The 15,168-nt window shown below is 41.4% G+C and overlaps 1 protein-coding gene and 1 long non-coding RNA gene across 3 annotated transcripts in view; one reads left to right on the forward strand and one right to left on the reverse strand.

The window, feature by feature from the left end:
- Positions 1–15,168, forward strand: part of Scp1 (Sarcoplasmic calcium-binding protein 1) — a 107,233-nt gene that overhangs the window by 12,712 nt on the left and 79,353 nt on the right. The window lies entirely within an intron of this gene.
- Positions 11,721–12,534, reverse strand: LOC137574891 (uncharacterized). 2 transcript variants are annotated; one of them, XR_011032059.1, is made up of 3 exons: positions 12,161–12,534; positions 11,911–12,035; positions 11,721–11,837 (listed from the first exon to the last, which is right to left on the reverse strand). It is a non-coding gene; the product is annotated as an uncharacterized lncRNA (long non-coding RNA). The 2 variants fall into 2 exon arrangements; XR_011032060.1 differs by having other exon boundaries at positions 11,777–11,837; positions 11,916–12,035.

The following is a 15,168-nucleotide window of genomic DNA, read 5'->3' on the forward strand; positions in this document are numbered from 1 at the left end:
TATATTTGATGATGATTTAGACGACGCGTCAAATACTACGCGAAGTTTAGTTGATGAGCTCTGCCGTCTATGGACACAATAGTGAGGAATAATGTAATGATTTCCCTATTGCAAATTATCTAACGAAGCTATCTCCATGTGATTCAACTTAAGGTATACATCTAAAAAATCGATGTACATTTCCTTTAATTGGTGTTGAGATGCAAGCCGTCTTTCGAGTTGAAGAAAAGGTCTTTTTGCACAGGACAACGAGTCTCCAAGTTTTCAGGCGATTCCTTGAAAGGCAACCGAACCTGAATGCGCCCTGAATCCAGGAATTGTGTGTGCACCTGAAAGTGAGTTTCACATGCTTGTTCTTCTAAGGTTAACGAAATATCTTTATTTTGAATTCCATGTATTTCATCCATTTTCCAAAACATTTCTAATAATATGTTAAGGTCTTGCTGTTGCGTTAAATTACAAGTGTAGTGTTGAGTTGATTGAGGTTCAGCAATCTTACCCCCGACGATCCATCCTAATGCAGTTTCCAGATGTGGAAGACCAATTCCTAAACTAATTTTACCAGTCTTGAGTAGATCATAAAACTCCTTTACGCTAAGCAATAAATCTACCTCTCCGGGCTTATAAAAGAATAAGTCGGCTAACTCAATTTCTTTGGGAATGGCCCGATTTGACACATCTAGTCTCTTTTCAGGCTGAGGTAGAGATATAGATTTAGTCACGATAAACTCCATATTCCATTCATCTGGAGATATTCTTGAACGAATTTTGGTAGCTATGGAATGTTTCATATGTGTACGTATTTCACCGATTCCAGCAATTTCATAATGATCGTAACGAAACGGAAGCTGAAGCCTTTTGGCTAATTCTGTAGTTATAAAAGTAAGCTCAGAGCACGAATCAAGTAATGCTCTTGCGAGCTGAAACTCAACAAGTTTGTCTTGAATAAGAACTATTGCTGTTGGAAGTAATCCCCGCCGAGCGTGGCGAGTCAAGATTGATGTTGCAAATGTTTTACTTTTGTCATGTGTATTATGAATGATTTGTTGCGATTGATGATGAATAGAAGGTCCATCTGGTTGATAATTTCTCTGGACGTTTGAACCCTTATGCATGTTTGTGTGATGTAAGCCTCCACAATGTCGACATCTATTCAATAAACGACACTTTGAGGCTGGATGACCCTTATTGAGGCAATTCAAAGTGACGCTGTTTTAACAATCTTAAATCGCTCAATAAAAGGTAGCGAAATAAAAACTGGACAGAATGCTAACCTATGCTCAGTTGACTGACATTGAATGCATCTACTTTGGGCTGCAACAAATACTTTTGAAGTACTATGAATTTTGTCTATGACGGGTCTTTCCTCTTGTCAGTTTCGCAGATACCCTTCCAAATACTGACAATGTCGACTGAGTATTTTATAACGTATTCTTGAACCCGATCGTATGCTTGTTTGGATTCAAGATCAATTTTTGACATAACAATATAAATAAGTACTGCATTTAATACATCAGGTTCAGACCCAAGAGACCCCCCAACAGCTGAAACCGTATCCTAAAATGTAAGGAGGGTAACAGCATCTGAATTTTTCATAATAGCATTGTTAAATAAACTTGAAATATGTTCTACGAAAATAAGAACTTTCTTGCCAAATCGCTCGTTAAGGCGATCTAGAGCCTTGGGATAATTTTCGTCTGATACTTGAAATGTAGAGACTTCGCTTAGTGCTTGGCCAGATAGACAACTTATTAGATAGTTAAATTTGTCTACATTGGACAATGAGTTGTCTTTATGTACCATATTTGTAAATGAAGTAATAAATTTTTTGAGTAACTCATATTTGCCGTCGAATTTAAGTAATTTGAGGGATGGAAGCCGATTATGATGTCCACCATGATAAGTCGATGAATTAAAGAAACTAAGTTCTTCTGGTTTTTCCTTTTTACTTACGTAATATGATTGCCTTTGTTTCGATAAAAAGATTTTCTATCTCTGCCCGATTCGCGTCTGCTGGATCTAGCTTCTCAATATTGGTTAGAACTCAACTATTTGAGACTGACAATCTAATAAAATAAGTTCATTTTCAAAATCGATTCTAGCTCTTAAACTTTGAATATTAGATTGCAGTTGATTCCGTTGCTGTCTAAGAGGTAGAAGCTGCGTTTCATTTGGTGGAGACATTTTGGGCCCTTAACGAAAGAAAGTTAGAAATTAATTAAACGTGAGCTAAACGAGTTCTAGTAAAAAAAAAACACACTCTAATGCACAAGTTTCACTCAAGAGCTTAATAAGTAAGCTTTAATATGTAGATCGTTTCTCTATATGGCAGTTTGAGTACTTACTCCGCTGTGCTTAATACTAAGCACGTGTTAGAGCTTACGAGTCTTTTACATGTGAGTGTAAAGCATGTGAAACCTTTACGATCGCTAATAAGTGCCAATTGAGTCAAAATTTGAGTGGACATTAATAATGTCAATTTACACACTCAAGTTGACTTAGGTTATGATAGGGCTCCAATGTAAATGTCTCACGATGATATGTCTTGCAAAGGCCAATGATGAATAAGTCCGATGACGACTATCCAAGATGATTATGAGCCTGAGCATGTATGATAAAGAAGTTCAATGACGGATGTCCAAGATGATGTAAGCTGAAAAGTCCAACGATGACTGTCCAAGATGATGTAACTATGAATGCAATATAATGAACGAATAAACGACTTTATATAGTTAGTCCTGTCACGGTCGCCAATGTTCGATCCGCCCAGTTGCAGATAGTACAAAACTCCAATGCTCAATAGCATGTGGAGTGGAGTAAGGAAAAATAAGTCTTCTCCTCTTCGAATTCCAGAAAGAAGTCATTTTTATATTTCGTTTTCCTGAGTTAGAAGCTCTTCATGAGCCATGTAACAAAAGATTTTAGAAATTCCAATAATCTTAAACAAATAATATAAGAAATTTTAATATATACAATTCTAAGTTAACGATGACGTCTCCTCCAACAGTGATGTTATATTGGTGGGCGCCAAATACAGTTTGCAGAGCTTGTTATGTCGAGTTAGTTAATTGGATGCACAAAAAACAAACAAAACCAGAGGGCCGGGGCTAACTTCGACCGCGTCAAAGTTTGTATACCCTTGCAACTTTTTTGGTAACTCTTTCCTTACCTATTAGCCATCAATGTGGAAGAACGTTTTATCTAAAAAGGCTTATGTTTGCGAAAGAATGGCCTACAATCATAGGAAATAACGAAGATATTGATCATTGTCACTGTTTTCCACCGATCGTTCCTATGGGAGCTATATGATATAGTCACCCGATCTTGATCAAACTTGGCACAGTCATTAACAGATGTACTAAACTAACAAATGTTTAATTTGAAAGCAATCGCGGTAAAAGTAACAAAGTTATTTACAAAAGTCACTGTTTTCGACCGATCGTTCCTATGGGAGCTATATGATATAGTCACCCGATCTTTATCAAATTCGACACTGTCATTAACAGATATATTAATTTAAGAAATGTTTAATTTGAAAACAATCACGTTAAAAGTAACGAAGTTATTTACAAAAGTCACTGTTTTCGACCGATCGTTCCTATGGGAGCTATATGATATAGTCATCCGATCTTGATCAAATTTGGCACAGTAGTTTATAGGCGTAATAAACTCTCTAATATTAAGTATCACGATAATAGCGCAGAAAATAACGAAGTTATAGAGAAAAGTCACTGTTCGTGACTTTGGGGTTTGTATGGGAGCTATATGATATAGTGGTCCGATCCGGCTGAATCCAAGATATACAACGCCTGCAGTATATATAAGCCTATGTGCAAAATAAAAAAAAAATAGACAAAATAAAACCTTTTTAACGAGTACGAGTTAGGAATCGAACCAGGGATATTCCGATCGCCTAGCGAGCTCTTTATCGGCACAGCCACCGGGATACATACTAAGCTGATGCCATATAATAGGCATAACCTATTCGCGTTGTCGCTTTTTTTGTCGAAAACTAAAAATTTTGGTCGAGCGAGCTATTGAAATGCGATGTTGTACAACTTCACGTCACACACACACACTACGAAGCCTGAGCATGTACTTGAGCGCTCATCGTTCTGCGATCTGTGGTAGACTGAATTATTTTCGATGCGTAGCGACACTGGTGCGAGCAAACGTTTTTCGCTCTCGCTGCGGCCGCTCTCTGGGGTTCTACGCTGTTCGGCTTTTGCCGAAGTTCTCTGGGGTTCCACGCTCAGGCTAGCGTTTGTTATTTTAAAAAAAACTTGAGTTTGACGCATCTATGCATTCTATGGTTAGTGCTGCTACTCTACTGCATGAAATTTCATCAAAAGGGGCCCCCTACCTTGAGGGCCCAGGGCATTTGCCCGGTTGCCCGGTGGGCCAGTCCGGACCTGCTTGTATATACTGTACAGGTTGTATATCTTGAATTCAGCTGGATCGAATCACTATATCATATAGCTCCCATACAAACGGCAAAGTCACAACCAGTGACTTTTTTCAATAACATCGTCATTTTCTAAGCTATTGTCGTGAATTCAAAATTGGTTAGTTTGTTACACCTAAAAACAACTTTGCCAAAATTTATCAAGGTCGGATGACTATATTATATAGTTCCCAATGGATTGATCGGTAGAAAACAGTGACTTTGATCAACAACTTCGTTACTTAGGTTTTAGGCCGTCCATTAGACTTTTTCCCTAAAAGTGTCATCTAAATTGTAAATAGGACCTTAAAATGAACGGCTGGATCTATTTGATAGCCGATGGTCAGGCTTATAATTGATTCTTTATAAACATGTTTGGGCCTTTATATAGGCTAGAGTTTTGCATACATTGCAATCTTAGCTTATGCAGTGGGTTGTGTGCGGGCCAACATAACAGGCTGTCTTGCATTGAATGAAGTGTTAATGGCCTACACTGCGCTTGTGTGTACTTATGGATAAATTGAATATGCCTCTATGGTGTACCGCACCATACGGTAAAGGCTTTATCATCAGAACACTACATTTGCTACATATATGTATATTACACCTCCTACTTTTATTATTTATGAAAAAAATAAATTTATTCAAGATTCTACTAAGCATACTTATAAGTGTAATTATTTAATATTTCGCATGAATTCAATGTATTAAAAAATGTTATTTTTTCTTGTATTTTATAATTCTATTTAAATGAACTGTTACTCCTTATAATTTTTATCTATTTCGCAGTTATTGTTTTTTATATCTATACTATTTTATAAGGCCCTTTGTATTTACTACCTAGCTTATGTCTTGACTCATTCCTCATTACTAGGAGGCCTATCGATACTTCAATAATGTTTATTACAGATATTTGATTAACTACCTTGTGTTTTTCGACTAATATTTGAGCTCTTTTACGTGCACACTGCAATCTATATCTAACTTCGTTGTCCTAAGCTTTAATGTTGTAGACTGGATCTATGTCATTGGATGTCAACAAACTATTGGGGATTGGATTTTTTCCAAAAATTAAATTGAAGGGATAGTGCTAATGCAGTGTTGATGACGTGGTATTGTAGCAATAAGTATAATATAAGGTGACACAAAAGAAGTCATCAGAAGTAAAACAGAATCGAAGTTTTTCAGTTAGAAAAAAATAAGAGCCAAACAACATCGGATGACTTCTTTTGCGCAACCTTGTATTTAAGCCATGTATCCCAATCCGTTTATCTGAAGAAATATGCGTTTTAAGATATTCATTGAATGTTTCATGATTTCGTTCGAAGGTTGCTGTAGAAGTGACGTGGTCAATTCGCAGAAGCTTATACAGTTCTGAAGCTACCTCATTTTTATATTCTGTGGCCAAATCAGTAATTATTTTCTTTATAGGGCCATATGTCATGACTACTTTTTCAAAAACTGCTTTGGCTATGTCTTTGCCACTTTTAGTTTGTACAGGAATGCTTACTTAGTATTTTGTTAATTCGCACATGGCTGTGACCGCATGTTCCTACCCGTTTTCCGTGGTCTTATTGTGTTAATTAACACAACTCACGGTAGCGCTTTATGTATAATGCCAGTTAACTGCCGGCCCTGCCAAGCCGCTCTCGGAGACCCATTACCAGCGAGCAGAACTTTTGCATCGCAACAACCCAAGCTTTTAAGCTCCCCCCTTCCCCTAAGCCAAGCTCCAGCAGGTTATAGCGGACTTTTCGGCCTCGCGGCGAACAACTGATCGCTAGCGGTGCCGGTAAGCAAGCGGCCATCTGGCCCAGGTTCGATCACCGGCTGTGCCGTCAGCCACTTAAAATAAATTAAATTATATTCATTATTTTTGTTTTTGTATCTGCTTATTCAAGTACTTAATAACTATTATTTTGTACTTGCCACACCCCCACCCCCCTGTCAATTAATCAATCAATCTTTCGATCTTGAGACCGCCACAGAGCAGAGCAGCTGCTGCCGCTAAGAGCAACTCTCCCATGGTGCGACCTGTCATGGCAGATGCTGATGTCGCCAATAGCAGCGCAAGAGCAAATGGATCTACTGTGGCACTTCAGGGCGGCTTAGCAGCAGCGTCACCGGCGGCTACGACAACTCTGTCGGCAGGCGCCCAAACGAGTATTTTGCGTGCTCCAGCAAAGCGAGTCAGAAAGGAGGCAGGTTCTCGAGGTGGAAATTTCATGATAAGAGTCATCAGCTTGGCGACACGATTGATGACGAAATTGAGGAAATGGGATCCCTGTTGCAGCATATAATCGAAGCCACCAGCCCTTTGAGCGAGACAAAGAAAAACTCCGATGAGGAGAAACCCGTGGAAGATGCCTCTAAGGGCGAGGTAAAGCGGCAACGTCGTATAAATGACAAACTAAGGCGTCGGTTTATTAGGCTAAAGGTGTTGCACGAAGCAATCAGCGCCTTCGTTGCAGCACAACATCAATGGTGTAGAAGCAGCACCAGCAGAAGAGGTATCGGAAAGGGTGCCAGAGGTCTGCAAAGCGATAAAACCAAGGGTAGCAGGCCCAGCAGTGGGGGCAGAACCGGTGAATTAACAGCAGCATCAGCAGCGGCACAGTACTGACTGGCAAATAGTGGCACCTAAGCCAGCAAAGCGTGCAGTTCCGAAAAACGCGACCTGCCGCTATCCTGGTACAAAGCAAGGGTGGCATGTCATACAGCGATATGTTGAGGCTGGTGACCAGAAGCCAGGTTGCAAAGTTGCAGGCTGTTGGCGAAAGCGTACAAAAAGTGAGGCGTACCGCAAAAGGTGATCTCTTGCTGGAGTTAAACCAAGTCGGCCCTGAAAATGTCAGCAAGATACAGCAGGACATCGGCACAGCACTCGAAGGCCAAGTTGAGGCTAAATCGTTGGCAAATCTTGTCAGATTGGACGTGTTGGAAATGGATGAAGAGGCCACCAAAGCAGAAATATGCCATGCAATATTGATGCAGCTAAGTTTAAAGGTGACAGAAGAAGATGTTAAAAGGCAATTCTATGCCTTCCTGCAAACGTGGCAGAAACAATTTTGAAAGCGAGGCAGCTTAAGATTGGCTACTCAGTATGAAGAGTTAGGCTCAACCAGGACGCAGCCAGATGCTACAGATGCCTGGCATTTGGGCACAGCGGCTCGATGTAATGACCCGATCCACAGGACGAATTGGTGCTTAAAATGTGGCAGCAAAGACCACAAAGTAAAAGACTGCGCAAACAATGCCAACTGTTGCCTATGCACAGCCAGAGGCGTTACCGAGCGGGTACATATAGCTGGCAGCAATAGGTGTCCATCCGCAAATGCAAGCGGGCAAGAGAAGCCGGCTCCACGAAAACGCTATGTTTAATTTTATCCAATTAAACTTGAATCACTGCGAAACGGCTCACGAGCTGCTGAAGCAGCGGGTGCGCGAAACGAGGTCTGACGTGGCTATTATAAGCGAGCCTTTTCGTAGGATGTCTGCTGAGAATTGGATTTGCAGCAATTCCGGGAAGGCCGTGCTTTGGGCATGCGGCAGTCCTAATGTACAATATGACGCTACGCCCAGAAGCATTTGTTGAAACATTCAATAAATGCTTATCGGAGGGAGTTTTTCCATCGCAGTGGAAGATTCAAAAACTGGTATTGCTGCCAAAGCCGGGGCAGCCACCTGACGTAGCATCCTCCTACAGACCGATACGCCTAATAGACACAGTCGGCAAAGTTCTGGAAGGACTAATCAACCCGACGTTAAACGACCTGATCAACAGGAGCAATGGCCTCTCGGAAAACCAATTCGGCTTTCGGAAGGCAAGGTCGACGCTAGATGCAATCAGCAAAGTCGTAAATATTGCTGCAAATGCAATCGAGGGCTCCGGGTGGAAGGGCGGATCTAAAAAATATTGCCTGGTCGTCACAATAAGAACGCTTTCAAAACAGCGGACTGGGGCTGCAGGCTGGAAGCGCCGGTATACTTGCAAGCCATCATACGAGTTATTAAATGAGGGCTGCGACTGTTGCCACATTTCTGACGGGGTTCCACAATGGTCCGTACTGGGCCCGCTACTGTGGAACATAATGTACGACGGCATTCTGAGGACCCCTCTACCACAAGGATGCGAAACCATACGCAGATGACGTGGCGTTAGTGATTGCAGCAAAGAATCTTGCGACCACTGAAGCGTTTGCATCCTGCGCGATTGAAAAAATTACGAACTGGCTTCACTCAGTCGGTCTTTCACTGGCAGTGCACAAAACGGAGGCGGTGCTTATTAGCAGTAGCTGGACAGATAAATACCAGAGGCCCGAAACAGGAGCGCAGGCTGCTGCTAGCGAGTGTTCTAAAGTCAGTGATTCTTTATTCAGCGCAAGTATGGACGGAAGCCATTCACGTCCCGTCATACAGTGGAGGCATTAAAGCCACATATCGTCTATGCGCACTTCGAGTGTGCAACGCTTTTAGGACGCTCTCGGAGGACGCTGCGCTGGTAATTGCGGGTATGATCCCAATCGACCTACTTGCCGATGAAACCAAGGCGATCGCCGTAGCTGTCAGCCGCGTCACACCCAAAAAAGAGGCCAGCTCTGAGGCGAGAATTCGGAGTCTTGTGATTTGGCAAAGACGCTGGGATGCCTCTAGCAAGGGATGGTGGACGCATTTCCTTATCCCAAACGTAAAGGAGTGGATGGAGAGAAAACATGGGCAAGTTTCATTCCAACCGACACAACTGCTTTCAAGTCACGGATGCTGCAGATCATATCTTCACCGGTTTGGGCATGAGCATGAACCCTTTTGCTTGGTCTGCGGCAGCAGCACAGTCGAAAACGCAATATAGACATATCCTGTTTGAATGCGTCAGGTTTAATAACGAGCGACAAAGGGTGGCAGACCTGATCAACACTGCCCTTACACCTGTCAACTTGGACGCAGTATGCGGCTTTGCGGGCGTGGTCTGTCAAGTCCTCAGACAAGAGGAACGCGCAAGAAACGGATAGGTATGTTAGCAACACGTTTTCCCCCTGGGACGTTCGGCAAAAATTGTTTCTTATTATGCCTGCAGTTGGATAAACCAACATTGTAAACTGTTATGTATTGTTGTTATGTTATAAATAAAGGAATTAAAAAAAAAAACAACAAGGTACACAGAGGTACATTTTGTTGGTGCTCTCCTTGTGCCGTGTAAATCCGGTAAAGCAAATACGAGCATATCGAGAAGCAAGTACCGAAAACCGAACCGAGTACTAGGTACTGATCAAATGTCATGCTCTTTCTCGGTATACCGAATTGTAAAGCAAGTACCTGAAAGCAGACTCAATGTACATGATATGAAACATCCAAAAATAAATTGATTTTATAAAAATATTTACAGTATTTATAAATATAAATAAAAACATGATTTTATTAAATATTTAACAACAATGATATCTTATTAATAACTACTAACACATTTTTAAACATCTTTTGTGAAGATATAAATAATCTGAGAGTATTATAAAATTGGTCAAATTCTGTAACACACAGAAGGAGACGTTTCCGACCCCATAAAGTATGAGAGCATGAGCATGAGAAGCTGAGTCGACCGACCTACGGTGCGTATGCGTTTTGACCAGCCATCTTTGCGATGAAATTTTTGGGGCCTATTTATTACCCGGGTAAGATAAAGTATGAAAATTGTCAGGATCGGACCACTATATCATATAGCTCTTGAAGCTAAATTTTCATAAAAATTGGAGTACCCCATGAAATTTACTATGATAATAGTATTGGATATAGAAACTAAGATTCAAAAATTTGAATCTGATCGGATAAATAGAACACAAGTTACAGTCAATATAAATCGGTTCAATCGCTGACGGCAGCGCTACTTGCTGCCTACTACGTCATACGTCATCAACAGCGTACACACACAGACGCAACGCTACATGAACTGTATGTGTAAGCGTGCCGTGCTTTGCTTAGAGAATGATGGACGAAGAAGAAAAAATTGTAGTAGAAAAAGTCGACTCGCCGATTTGGGTATACCATACACCATGTGAAACATGCCTCATACCGTATGCTATCTCGCTCACTCTACAAACACACGAGCACTCTAGCACCACCCCTAGCCAACGGCCAATTCTGGCCTTGTGGATCGCGTAGCAAAATACGTTCATACGCATATTTTGCATGTTTTTAGTCCGATTTCAATAAAATTTCGTAGTTTGGTAGAAATATATAGTAAAGTATACAAATCCTGCGCGCATACTAAAAAAATCTACTTTTTAATTTCGTGTTTGTTAGTTTTCGAGAAAATCAGTTTTATTTCATTTTCGGGGGCAGAAGTGGGCGTGGCAAAATTTTTAAACAGCCAATATCTGCGCGTTTATTAAGCTAGTCTACATACCAAATTTGATGTCGGTCGCTGTCATAGTTTTTAAGAAAATCAGTTTTATGTAAATTCTGGGGGCGGAAGGGGGCGTGGCAAAAAATTTGAACAATTAGTTTCTGGGCGCTTACTAAACAAGTATATAAACCAAATTTGATGTCTCTAGCTGTTTTACTTTTTAATCCAATTAACTCTATACATTTACATACTACACGAGTATGTACCAAATTTGGTGGCTCTAGCTCTTAGATTAAAAACGAGATCTGCGTGTTCGTACAGACGGACGGACAGACGGACATGGCTAGATCGACTCGGCTGTTGATCCTGACCTAGAATATATATACTTTATAGGGTCGGAGAAGCTTCCTTCTGCCTGTTACATACATTTTGGCGACTTTAATATTCCATTTCACCCTATGGGTGTATGGTATAAAAAGCAAACTTTGGCTATGCCGAAGTTTTTATACTCAAAATTATTTTTCTGTTACTCATTTCGTCAATACATAAATAAGATTTTAAGCCACTTTTCTTCGCCTTAATCGCAATTTCTTTTTCTATCCCCATGCCCTTTGCAAACCAATCGTATGTGCTCATGCATTTACATACCTCAGCGATCGGCAAGAATACACATACAGCTTATATAGCGATGCGTCTGTATGTGTATGCGTGAGCCCTGATGCTACTAGATATACTTTATGGGATCGGAAACGTCTCCCTCTGTGCGATATAAACATCTGACCAATTTTATAATACCATCAGCAAGGGTACAAAGATTCAAACTAAATATGTATGTAAACAATTCAGATTGTTCACGCCACCGGGTGAACAGCAGAGAGTGAGGGGTAGGGGTTTTCCCAAAACCGAATTCGGTCATACTGAGGAGGGTGACGAAGGGTTCTCCTGTAAATCGCCATAGTGATTCTGAATCGAGCTTTTCACCCGAACACCCGTTCTTTTGCATTTACGATTTGTCAATTTTTTCAACCCGAACCATTTCCGTGTGTGTCGGGCTCTCTGTGAATATTTAATAAAGCATAAGTTTATTTAACCGAAGTTTTCGCGCGTTTTTAATTCACCACTCGCTCACCATACCCAGAAGAAATTGGCACCCGCCAACTACTTGTATTTATTTGGATCCTTCCGCCCCGCCACGAACATTGGTCCTTCGAGCCGGATATCCTTCCGCTATTCCAGCTTGCATCGGCGGAATTCCTGATAAGTACAACATTTCTTATTAAAAATCTCATTCACATATTCCATTACAAACTTATAAAAGTGTGAGGTTTCCCGCTCTTCCATAGCGACCTACACACTTTTGTATACTTGTATGTACATACCTGACCTGTTCCAAGGGTTACATGGTATTTCCCGATCATTTTTGTGTTTATGAAGTGCATTTTTTTTTTCCATTCTTCGAAATTCGGATTGTCCAAAAGTCCAATTGCATAGCAATACATACATATGTATGTATATACACACATATACATTCCTACATGTAAAAACAGCTGTTTTCTAACCTGCAAGTAGAGGTGCTTAATAATCGAAAATTTAAATAGTACCACTTACCTTTACTTAAAGTGTACAGCACACTCCACGGGCTGATCATTAGTCCATCGGCATAAATTATTTATGTCAAATAATTTTTACATCCGTACATACATATGTATGTACATACATAGGTACATACACATGTAATACTTTTGCCGCGTTAAGCACACATTAACACACATACATATGTCCACATACAATTTGAATTCACCCACACAAAATTAATTGCAGCCACTCCGATTGGCTTTCCGCAATTTAATAATTCGAAAACTACATAATTAAAGTAGGAAATCGTGATCCTCGTTAAACAATTTACAATTAATTAAACTCACAAAACATAAACAACGGCAGAACAGCTGACTCTCGATCAGTGCTGACACTCAAGTCTCATCAGTGCTGACACTTGAGCCAAGCCGTGACTCGGTCACGACATCCATTTTTTCCTTCGTGATTTTCTTATTGTGCAAACATATTTCAATCGACTGATTGAATTTAATTCGCAAAATATTTTCTAAAGAAAAATAAGTACAACTTTATTTATATGGAATTAATATTTTGGCTTGTCTTGTCCGTTTAATGAAAACTAATTCAGAGTTTTTTTTTTCCTTATTGAAAAGTTTTCGGCACTCCCAATCCTACTGGTCTCAATTTTTCCATACTTTTAAATACTCTTATAAATTTAAACATTTTTCCACATTGTATAAATTTTAATATCCAAGTGATTATATATCCTTATAATTATTCACACAACTGCGAGGAAAATTATAAATCCTTCTAATTTTATTTATGCTATCTATGCTTATTCATTGTGTTCATTAGAAAGAGGAGTCATTTCTTTTTCTCACTCCTCCTCTATACTTAAATTATACAGTCCACTTACGGCTTCGTTTCGATCTCCTCGCTTGAGAGCTCTAATTCCACGAAGTTATTTGTTTCCATTCGATTCGTAATAGCTCAGAGAACACTCTACGATGTCTCTTTCCGACTTTGTTGCCGTGTGCGAGGCATTAACGGCGTTCGAGACTCGCGAGTCCCAGGCTTTAGCTGACGATGTGCCACTCGTCTCCGTTAAAATACACTTAGACCAGCTTAAGTCACTTTGGACAAAAGTCGAGGCAGAGTTTTCACGATGCTATAAAGCCTTGACGGCTCAAAAGAACGAAGATAGTCCGAAGCACATAGCTACAATTAAAGCTAAACATGAATATTGTTATATGGTATATGTGCGAGGCGGGACTTTGTTTGGAGAGCGAATCGAGCAGTTGTCCGCGAAAATGGCTTCCCCACCAGTCACGCTCTCCGTCGATTCCACCCACCAAAGCCACACAGTTCCCCCGTGCGATGTCGAAATCTTCAACGGAGACAGCCTGGCTTGGCCTACATTCCGTGATTTGTTTACCGCGATTTTTATCCATAATCCAAGCCTAACACAAGTGGAGAAACTTTACCACTTAAGTTGCAAAACTCGCGGTGAAGCCAGAGCCATTGTTTCTAGGTCACCCTTGACCAATGAAGGGTTCCAGTCCGCGTGGGATAACCTCACTGCGCGATACGAAAATAATCGATTATTGATTATGAGCCAAGCCAAGCAGCTTCTACAGATCCCAGCTGTAACACAAGAGTCTGGCAAAGCGTTGAGAGAACTGCAGACGTCAATTCAAGGTTGCTTAACCGGTCTTGAGCTTTCCGGGGCTTGTACAGACAATTGGGATATCCTTCTCATAGCAATCTGTACGAGCAAAATGCCCAAATCCACCCTTCTGTTGTGGGAACAGTCCGTTCCAAATAAGACCGCCGTCTCATCCTGGGACGACCTGAATCGATTCCTAACTGATCGCCACCGTGTACTAGAGGCCACAGATGTCCTTCAACCAAACTCTAGCGGTCAGACCTTTCCATCCGTAAGCCGAAAACCTACGGCACGAGCTCAGGCCTTTTCCGCTCAAGTGCAAGAGAGCTCAGCACCTGATGCTTGTATAATTCCGAATCCTGCGTCCTCCGATTCTTCCAGCAGCCCTCCTGTAAACGTGGGAAGTTACTTCGCCTCCACTCGCAACACTGGCCTCCTGGGTACTGCAAGGGTAACTATTCATCATCGTGGCAAGCAGTTTCAAATCCGCGCTTTGATTGATATAGGATCCGAAGCGTCCTTTATTTCCCAAAGAATGTTTGAATTGATTAATCCTCCAAGCTGCAAAGTATCAACTAGCATTCGCGGTATTGGGCAATGCGATGCTGGTAGCGGCGACAAAGTGTGCCGCCTACAGATTTCTCCTCCTGACGAACCGCTGCGACAGTTCCAAGCAGTCGCCGTGGTGCTGCCTAGTGTAGCTGAAGCACTTCCGTCCCGCGCCGTCCCGAATAAGGTGAAGCAGGATTCGCTTGACCTTCCGCTCGCTGATCCGCTATTTCACCAAAGAGCTCCTGTGGATTTGGTGCTTGGAGCCGAGCTCCTTCCCACTATCCTTGGGGAACGAATTATCAAGAATGTTGGTGATTCTTTCGTGGGGATCGAGACGATGTTCGGATGGGTTCTCTGTGGATCCGTTACTGGAAAATCCAGACGGTCTCGGTCCACCTCCTCCAGCAGCCCGAAAATGTCTCTAAGGACAGCAGCACCATCCGATTTAGAACGCAGTTCCAATTGCTTCAGGTGCCGCGTTTGTCAAGGGGTACACGCGCTCCGTCAGTGCCGACAGTTTCAAGGACTACGAGCTGACGACAGGCTACGGGTAGTCTTAAGCAACGGATACTGCCCGAACTGTTTGGCTCATGAGCATTCCAATGGTTCCTGCAG

Source organism: Drosophila tropicalis, unplaced genomic scaffold, assembly GCF_018151085.1.
Source record: "Drosophila tropicalis isolate 14030-0801.00 unplaced genomic scaffold, ASM1815108v1 contig_47, whole genome shotgun sequence".
In the NCBI taxonomy this organism is placed as follows: Eukaryota; Metazoa; Arthropoda; class Insecta; order Diptera; family Drosophilidae; genus Drosophila; species Drosophila tropicalis.